This window comes from Balaenoptera acutorostrata, chromosome 4 (genome assembly GCF_949987535.1).
Source record: "Balaenoptera acutorostrata chromosome 4, mBalAcu1.1, whole genome shotgun sequence".
Taxonomy (NCBI): domain Eukaryota; kingdom Metazoa; phylum Chordata; class Mammalia; order Artiodactyla; family Balaenopteridae; genus Balaenoptera; species Balaenoptera acutorostrata.
Window position 1 is genome coordinate 55995674 of NC_080067.1, and position 10310 is coordinate 56005983.

Genomic DNA, 10310 nt, shown 5'->3' on the forward strand with positions numbered 1-10310 from the left:
CCAGTGAAGAGTAAGGAGGGAAAGGTGAATTGAGTGGCGTGAGCAGGGAGAAAAGTGATAGAAAACGGAGTCAGAGGGGTGGCAGGGAGCAAGTTCCTAAGAGGAAGGGGTTTGAATTGAATGTTTTGTGTTTTATTTTATTGAAGTATAGTTGATTTACAATGTCGTGTTAGATTCAGGTGTACAGCATAGTGATTCATATATATATATATATATATATATATATATATTCTATGTATATTCAGATATATATATATATTCTACGTATATTCAGATATATATATATATATATATATATATTCTTTTTCAGATTCTTTTCTCATATAGGCCATTACAGAGTACTAAGTAGAGTTCCCTGTGCTATACAGTAGGTCCTTGTTGGTTATCTATCTTATATATAGTAGTGTGTATATGTTGCATTTAATGTTGATTGATATGAAAATCTTGAGGCAGAAGAGTGACACAATGCGACTCTTGTTTTAGAAGGAGCACACCTACTGCTATCTGGAGACTAGACTGCATGGGGGTGAGGATAGAAGCATGAAGACCAAGGAACAGTCCAAGGAAGGATGGACTGGAGTGAGAGTCATGGAGGTGTTGGAAGGGATCAGATTCTGCATCTTGGTGTAGATAGGAAAGAAACCAATATTCAGGAAAACCAAGGAAGGAAAACCAAATATTAAGGAGGAGCCTTACTCGACAAGGGCATTAGTTATTCCCTGACCATACAAAATTCCTGGGGAGATGAATTGGTGAAGGCATCAGTGGCATCCAATTAGTAGCATTATTGCTGCATTTTTTTCAGTTTATTTTATTTTTTACAAAATTTTATTAGAGTATAGTTGATTTCCAATGTTGTGTTAGTGTCAGGTGTACAGAAAAGTGATTCAGTTATTAATATATTCATTCTTTTTCATATTCTTTACCCATACAGGTTATTACAGAATATTGAGTAGAGTTCTCTGTACTGTTGCATTTTTTATCTTCACTTGGGCAAATGCCCTATTTGTTTATGAAATGTAAGTTTGATTTATTGCAGTTTTGCCCTGTAGAACTCAGTTCTACCACCCTTTAGACCAGTTCCACCATACATATTCCCATTTCAAAATTAAAGACAAATTTCTTTCCCATCAAGTTTTGACTCAGCCTTTGCCCAAATAAACATACAACAAATCCAGCTTTTCACATCATAAGTTCAGTGCTGGTTGAAATCAGATATTATACCTATAGTCTCAAAAGCATCTAGCTTCAGACTCTATAACACATTAGCATTCTTTGCATTTTCCAAGTAAATGTTTCTACAAACATTTGTTTGGTTTTACACTTTCTTAGTTCAGTTTAGATTTAGAAAGTTATGTTTGTTATACCAGCAAATGTTTTTACTTAGAGTAAAAGAATAGAAATAGAAGGACATATTATAAAAGGTTTCTTTAATGATAATAGAGTGGCAAAACTTCCCAGGATGAGAGCCACTTGGGTCCCTGCCTGTGTGCCTTCTAATCTTTTAGAACCTCCAGAGAATTATGGAAGTGTTTTCTTGGCAAACATTTGCTAACAGCTAAGGGGTTTGGAAAACATTATCATTTGCCTGCATCACTTTTCATTTTCCAGTAGAAATGTAATCATATGGACACTCACACTAAATTGTTGCTGATGTAGGCTTTCACACTTGTATAATCTGTCGCACTAAAGGTGCACTTTCAAATTCATGCCTTTGTCTAGTCTGTAAGCCTGTAGAGACTGCCCTACCCTCACACCCAGATATAGCAAAAGCACCTCTCAGAAACCTCTCAGCTCTCAGCTCAGTTGAGCTCTGGGTGTTTCCAGGATGCAGAACCCTCTGCAAGAACAAGGTGGAAAAAAAAGAAAAAATATATATTTTACACACACACACATATATACACACATATATTATTTCTTTAGTGGGACAATCTATTTGACTTACATGCTCACTTTGTATTATAGACCCTCTGCCCAAAGATGTGACTTCACTATCCTTTAACAACAAAAATTCAGGCAACAAATTTCAGAATTATCAATCCTTAACCTTACAATGAAAAAGACCCCGATATATCATCAAAACTACTTTTCAATTCTTTACTCATATTATATTCACCACTGCACATGTCCACAAGCTCCAAAACCCTTAGGACCAGATGAATTTAGGATATTCAGAATTTTATGAATTTTGGAAAATTATATATGATATAATTATGTTATATTATAATCATATATAATACCCCCAGTGAGGCTTGGGGCAGCACCCCATAATTAAATACCCTCATATTTCTGCAGCAAAAGACATGAATAGACACACTGTATGGGAAAATAAAAACTGTAAATAGCCTCGACTCAATTCAGGTCAGATTTTCCTGTGCAGTGAGTTAGGAAGAAAACTTGGTTTTCAGAACTTTTTGGATTTTAGAATTTTGGATAGGGCATCACAGACCTGAATTAAAACAAAATGGAGTAGACCCTGGAGACAAGGAAGAACACTTTAAAACCCTTTTCCCTACCCCCTCCCAATTCATTCAGTATCTTAGAGCACAACATTTTTTTGCCAACTAATCAGACGCATTGTATTTTTATATTTTTAACAACTGTATTTAGCAAGTAGATTCAAAACCCATTTGAAAGTCATTTGGGGGAAGATTTTTCAATTGAATGAAAAATCTCTATTTCCAAGCTTTTTAAGGTGGGCAGATATGAGAATTTTTATAGATGACACATATTTTCCAAAGTCAATCAGTTACTAAGGAAACACTTCCAAAGGTCTGCTGTCATTATGCCCTTCGCCATGGCCCAAGTTTCCTTCAAAAGCAGAAACTCTCCCACTTGTTATTAAAGTGACACTTCTATTATGAAGACAGTATTAATTTTAAATTCTGTTTTACTGTCACAGAATTGATAGACACTTGTTATCATAGAAAAGACAGTGTGGAACACTAATGTTTTTGGAAAATAAAGTGTGTCATTCCTTTAAAGTACTCAGCCATGATAAAACCAGCAACCTTGTCTGCGATACAAAATGTTTAATCATTACTCATCATCTCTACCAAGAACAGTGAATAGTTTGCTATAGTCTAAAGGTGTGATTTTTATACCATTATCTATGCCAGTAGATATAGTATCTATATCTATAGCAATTTGTACACTTTTAGCTTCACCTTATTTGCTGCAAGAACTTCTTGCCTCTGAATGATGCAATGAATAAATTTATCTTAAAGCTGTCTGCATTTTTATCCCAGAATCCAAATTTTATTCTGGCCAAAGCAACTCTTCCATCAGTGGTGACATTGTCACAATTTTTCCATAAAACATGGTTTTTGTTATGGAATTCATATATGCTGATAATATTTTTGTCCTTCAGTACATCTTTCCTTTATTCGGTAGCTTTCAGCCCTATAAGAGCAACACATCCTTTTTATTGTTGTAACATCCTCTTTATTATCTTGAAGTGGAATTAATTCATAATTTCACAAAATACAAATATATATTGAAAATAAAGGAGAAATAAGAGAAAGTAAATGATAAAAAAAGTAGAATATCTCTCAAGATGTAAAATTCTCAAACCACACTGGAAGACATAATAAGAGGGATAGATGTTTTTATTCCCTATAATGAATATAGGTCTTTTAAAAGACAAATTTCCACCTAATTATTGTCTACATCACTGTTTCTCAAATTTCAATGTGCATACAAGTCACCTGTGGCTTGTGTTAAAATGTGGATTCTGATTTCACATGTCTGGAGTGGGCATTTCTAGCAAGCTTGTGATTCTGAAGCTGCTGGTCTACCTAAAGCTGGACACTTTGAGTAGAGAGGGTCAACACATTTCTTTATATTGATATTTGAATGTGACAGTTAAATTGTCAGCTGATAAAGGTGTTGCCACGAGTGACTTAATTTTCCAAATACCTTCAAATCAATTCAGGTCAGGTTTTGCTGCCAAGTGAGTTAGGAACAATCTGTTCGTGATTGTTGAATGAACAAGAGTTGTTTGTGAACAACTCTTAGCAAAGTTCCAAAGAACAATTTTCCCTCAATGTACACTAGTTACATTCACCAAAAATGCAGTCTATATGAAAAAGTTTACTAACAATATTATGAACTTATATGTAAAACAGAGTTGGTTCTAGGCTCAGATACTCAGTAGAGTTTTTTACTTACATGAGTGTCCAATAAGACCTTTGGAAGTTGTGTGGGATCAGGGACAATTGTTCAGTGTACAAGACCATTCCATGAATAACAGATCTCTAGCATTGCTGGCCTCCACTTACTAAATGCCCGTAAGTGCCCCCAAGTCACTGTGTTGGTCAAAAATACACCCCGTTTCCAAAATGTTCCAGTGGGACAGTATAACCTCTGCTGTTTGCCACTGCTTAAGTGAAACAGAAAAATTACTTCTAGTGTTTAATTAAAGCAGAATCCAACATAAGCCCAGACACTGTAGAAATATTCATTCTTTCCTCCAACTGTATAGAAAGGCTCCCATGCTGAAAAACTTGTTCTAACACTTGTTTCTTAAATTCTTCCACAATATGATTTATGCATCTTCCACAATTACTTGCTGATGTTTGGTTGCCATATTTTTTTCCTCACATTATTCTAATTATTTTTACTTGACGAAAAACTTGAGGAAGGATGCCTGTGTCTACCAAAATATTTTATTGACTTAATTCCCTTCTTATTTTTAAAAATAAAAATAAATTAAAATGTAATATTTTCTCCCTGCTCTGCAGGGAATTGTAAGAGTAGTTATTTCCTCTGAGTTGTACAGTTTAATATTTGCTCTTAGAGTAAATCAATTATATTTCAATAAAAATTTTTAAAAATTAAATTAAAAATATAAATATTTTAGCCAAAAACAATTTGCTCTTAGAAATTCTGATTTGCAGGCACTAAACAAATAAATCCTAATCAGAGTGTGTCTTACATTATTCTTTTGGTTGGTCACTATAAAATGATTTCTATAGACTTGAACCCTATGAAAATATATTGATTAATATATAACATATACAGGAACTTCCCTGGTGGTCCGGTGGTTAAGAATCCACCTTCCAATGCAGGGGACACGGGTTCGATCCCTGGTCAGGGAGCTAAGATCCCACATGAGGGGTGGGGGGGGACAACTAAGCCTGTGGGTTCTAGAGCCCGTGCGCCACAACTAGAGAGAAGCCCACATGCTGCAAGGAAAGATCCTGCGTGCCACAGCTAAGACCCAACACAGCCAAATAAATAAATAAATATTTAAACATACATATATATGACATACACAAACTAAGGAATCTCTTCTCATAACTTTATTTACAAATCCAGAACTTAACAAATCTGTTAGGCTAGCACTTAAGAAAGATTGACTTTTTTGTTGTTTTTTTAATATTTATTTATGTATTTTGGCGGCTCCGGGTCTTAGTTGCAGCATGCGGGATCTTCGTTGCAGCATGTGGGATCTTTTTTTGCGGACTTCTTAGTTGCACCATGCAGGCTTCTTAGTTGCAGGATGCAGACTCTTAGCTGCGGCATGCATGCGGGATCTAGTTCCCTGACCATGGATCGAACCCAGGCCACCTGCATTGGGAGTGCAGAGTCTCACCCACTGGACCACCAGGGAAGTCCCAAGAAAGACTGACTTTTGTAATGAATATTGAAACGAAGTTGAGGTTCAATAGCTGTAAATGAGGAATATGTTACTTTCTTTTTTATCCCCTTTGGATTTTGTTGTCATGCAATTTAGCTAACTGTAGACCAATTGCCGCATATGAATAGTAAGCAATGTAATTTTATAGTTTTACACAAATTACATGTGTATCACCAAAATTTTGTATATACACATTGAAGACAAAATGAACGAGTTAAAATCTGTTCAAAGAAATAGAGGAATAGAAGGGCTAAATCTTGAGTTTTCTAAATTGAGAAATCATACACTTGTAGGAAGTAGATGAGCCAAAAGGAGGGGTTGAGGAAAAAAGAAGACAAAGATTTAAAAAGTGACAATTGTTTTAGGAATAAAGCATATAGATGGCATAGGGTTTTCCTGTCACAGATGACGGAACTGTGGCCCACAGGCAAGACAATGGCAACATCTCTGCAGTTCTCGTTCTGGTAAAAGGATGTCACCATTCTGCCTTGCTTGTGGGCCACAGTTCCGTCAGCTGTGACAGGAAAACAAACTTTCACAATTTCTTTGCAATAAAAGAAATCTGCTATTCAGGATTTAATTTTGACCCACAGGAAGAACTGATTGGTAACATAGGAATGAGGAAAATCTTGACAGAAAATGTCTAGTGTCTATTTTTTTCAATTTTTAAAATTATGAAATACATATAACATCAAATTTACCATCTTAACTATTTTTAAGTGTACAGTTCAGTGGCATTAAATACATTCATGTGGTTGTGCAACCACCACCGCCATCCATACAAATAACTCTTTTCATCTTGCAAACCTGAAAATCTACACCTATTAAACAATAACTCTCCTTTCTTTCCTTCCCTCAGCCTCTGGCAACCACCATTTCATTTTCTGACTTCATGATTTTTGACTGCTCTACATACTTTATATAAGTGGAATCACACAGCATTTTGTCTTTTTGTGTTTGGCTTATTTCACTTAGCATAATGTTCTTTAGGTTCATCCATATTGTAGCATATTGCAGAATTTCCTTCCTATTTAAGACGGAATAATATTCCACTGTATGTATATACCACATTTTGCTTATCCATTCATTAGTCAATGGACCCTTGTATTGCTCCACATTTTAGCTATTGTGAATAATGCTGCTGTGAACATGGCTCTACAAATATCTCTTCGAGACCCTTTTTCCAATTCTCTTGGGTATATACTCAGAAGTGGAATTTCTAGATCATATGATAATTCTGTTTTTAATTTTTTGAGGAAATCATAATGTTTTCCACAGTGGCTATACTATTCTACATTCCCACCAACAGTGCACAGGGTTTCAGTCTCTCCACATCCTCACCAACACTTGTTATTTTCTGTTTTTTCGAAAGTAGCCATCCTAATGGTTGTGGGTTGCTATCTGGTTGTAGTTTTGTTTTGCATTTCCCTAATGATTAGTGATGTTGAGCATCTTTCCATGTGCTTATTGGCCATTTGCATATCTTCTTTGGAGAAACGTTTGTTGAAGTTCTTTGTTTATGTTTGAATTGGGTTTGTTGTTTTTGTTGTTGTTGTGGAGTTTTAGAAGTCCTCTCTATAGTCTGGATATTATTCCCTGATCAAATATATAATTTTCAAATAATTTCTCCCAAAAGAAATAATTTTCTTTTGACATTGTTCATGTATAGAAATGCAGCTTATTTTTTTATGCTAAAAAGGTACATTTTATTTTTTTTAATTTTTATTTTATATTGGGCTATAGTTGATTTAAAATGTTGTGTTAGTTTCAGATGTACAGCAAAGTGATTCAGTTATACATACACATATGTCTATTCTTTTTCAAACTCTTTTCCCATTGTTATTACAGAATATTGAGCAAAAGGACCTATACAGCAGGTCCTTATTGGTTATCTATTTTAAATATAGTAGTATGTATACGTCAATCCCAAATTCCCAATTTATCCCTCCTCCCACCCTGCCTTTCCCCTTTGGGAACCATAAGTTTGTTTTCTATGTCTGTGAGTCTGTTTCTGTTTTGTAAATAAGTTCATTTGTATCATTTTTTTTAGATTCGTCATATAAGTGATGTCATATGATATTTGTCTTTCTCTGTCTGACTTACTTCTTAGTATGATAATCTCCAGGTCAACCCATGTTGCTGCAGATGGGAAATGCAACTTATTTTTGTGTGTTGACTTTGTACCCTATAACTTTGGTAAATACACTTATTAGTTCTAACAACTATTTTGTGGAGTCTTTAGGGTTTTCTACACGTAAGATTATATCATCTGCAAACAGAGATAATTTTACTTCTTCCTTTCCAACTTGTATGCCTTTTATTTCTTTTTCTTACCCAGTTGCTCTGGCTAAAATTTCCAGTACTGTGTTAAATAGAAGTGGTGAAAGTGGGCATCCTTGCCTTGTTCCTAATCTTAGAGGAAAAGCTTTCAGTCTTTCACCATTGTGTATGATGTTTGCTGTTTCATATATGAAACATAGCTTTTCATATACAGCTGACACTTGAACAACATGGGCTTCAACCGTGTGGGTCCACCTATACACACATTTTTTTCCAGTAAATACATACTATGATACTACACGATTCACAGTTGGTTGAATCCATGTGTGCAGAACTGCGGATGCAGAGGGTCGACTGTAAAGTTATGCACAGATTTTCAACTGTGCAGGGGGTTGGTACCCCTAACCCCCTTGCTGTTCAAGAGTCAAGTGTATAGTTTTTTTTTTTGTTGAGGTAATTTCCTTCTATTCCTATGTTGTTGTGTTTTTATGATGAAAGGGTGTCGAATTATGTCAAATGTTTTTCTGCATCAGTTGAGATGATTAAGTTGGGTTTTTCCCTTATTTTATTGATGTAGTGTATTACATTGATCAATTTTTATATGTTGAACAATCCTTGCATTCCAGGAATAAATCCCACTTGGTCATGGTGTATAATCTTTTTAATATGCTGTTGAATTCTGTTTGCTAGTATTTTGTTAAAGATTTTTGCATAAATGTTCATATGGGATATTGGTCTGTAGTTTTCTTTTCTTGTAATGCCTTTGTCTGGCTTTGGTATCAGATTTATGCTGGCCTCATAGAATGAGTTAGGAAGTGTTTCCTCTTCTTCAGTTTTCTGGAAAAGTTTGGGAAGGATTGGTATCAGCTCTTTAAATGTTTGGTAGAATTCACCAGTGAAGCCATCAGGTCCAGGACTTTTCTTTTTGGGGAGATTTTTGATTACTGATTCAATCTCCTTATTAGTCTTGGGTCTATTCAGATTTTCTACTTCTTTGTGATTTACTCTTGGTAGGTTTTGTGTTTCTAGGAATTTGTCCATTTCATCTAGGTTATCCAATTTTTTGACATGCAGTTGTTCTTAGTGCTCTCTTATCTCTGTAGAATGGATAGTAATGTCCCCACTTTCATCTCTAATTAGGTAATTTGAGTCTTCCTCTTTTTTTCTTAATCCAGCTAAAGTTTTGTCAATTTTGTTGATCTTTTCAAAGAAGCAACAATTAGTTTCATTGATTTTATCTATTGTTCTTTTATTCTCTACTTCACTTATCTCTGCTCTAATCTTTATTTCTCTCCTTCTGCTGGCTTTGGGTTTATTTTGTTATTTACTATTTCCTTAGATTTTAAAGTTATGTTGTTGATTTGAGATCAGAAATTGTCTATTTTTTTCTTAGCATTTACGGTAGCCAAAAATGAGAACCCTGAGCCTACTCACACACAAACTCTAAACATTAGAAAAGCAGATTTCAAAAAATATTTAGAGAAATTTTGACATGATTGCATAGCAAGAGACTCTGGAGTTTCCTAGCCCTCTAAAGCACAGAAAAGATAGAAAGAGGGAACCAAAATCAAAAGAGTAAGAATTTTGTTAAAAGGGCTCAAGCTTTGATTAAGTGGACACTCATGACAAATACTAAGTTCAACTTTAAAAGATTATTTTATAGGGACTTCCCTGGTGGCACAGTGGTTAAGAATCCTCCTGCCAATGCAGGGGACACAGGTTTGAACCCTGGTCTGGGAAGATCCCACATGCCGTGGAACAACTAAGCCTGTGCGCCACAACTACTGAGCCTGCACTCTAGAGCCCGCAAGCCACAACCACTGAGCCCATGCGCCGCAACTACTGACCCTGCATGCTGCAACTACTGAAGCCCACGTACCTAGAGCTTATGCTCCACAACAAGAGAAACCACCGCAATGAGAAGCCTGCGCACACTGCAACGAAGGGTAGTCCCCGCTCGCCGCAACCAGAGAAGAGAAAGCCTGTTCACAGCAACAAAGACCCAACGCAGCCAAAAAAAAAAAAAAAAAGACTATTTTATAAAGCAATGGTTGGAACAAGAAATAGGAGGAAGAAGAGATGAAGCCATTAGAGATGCAAAAAGAAAGCAGAAGTATGTAATTTCCATTTTAGCCTGTCTTTATCAAAGGGAGTAACTTTCAAGCTAAAAAATTGAGAACAACCACAAGGGTTAAGGCTAAGATAAGTGAAGAATCAGATAGGAAGAGAACTCTTAGCTCCTCTTAAGTTTTGGTTTCTAAATGCAGATGCTTGACATTCCAGTTCACTAAAAACACTGTAGATACAATTGCAGTATCTGTGCTTGGTAACATTTGCAGAGTGATGGAGAAGACAAAAATCACCAGAACACTGGAAAACAAAAACTGAT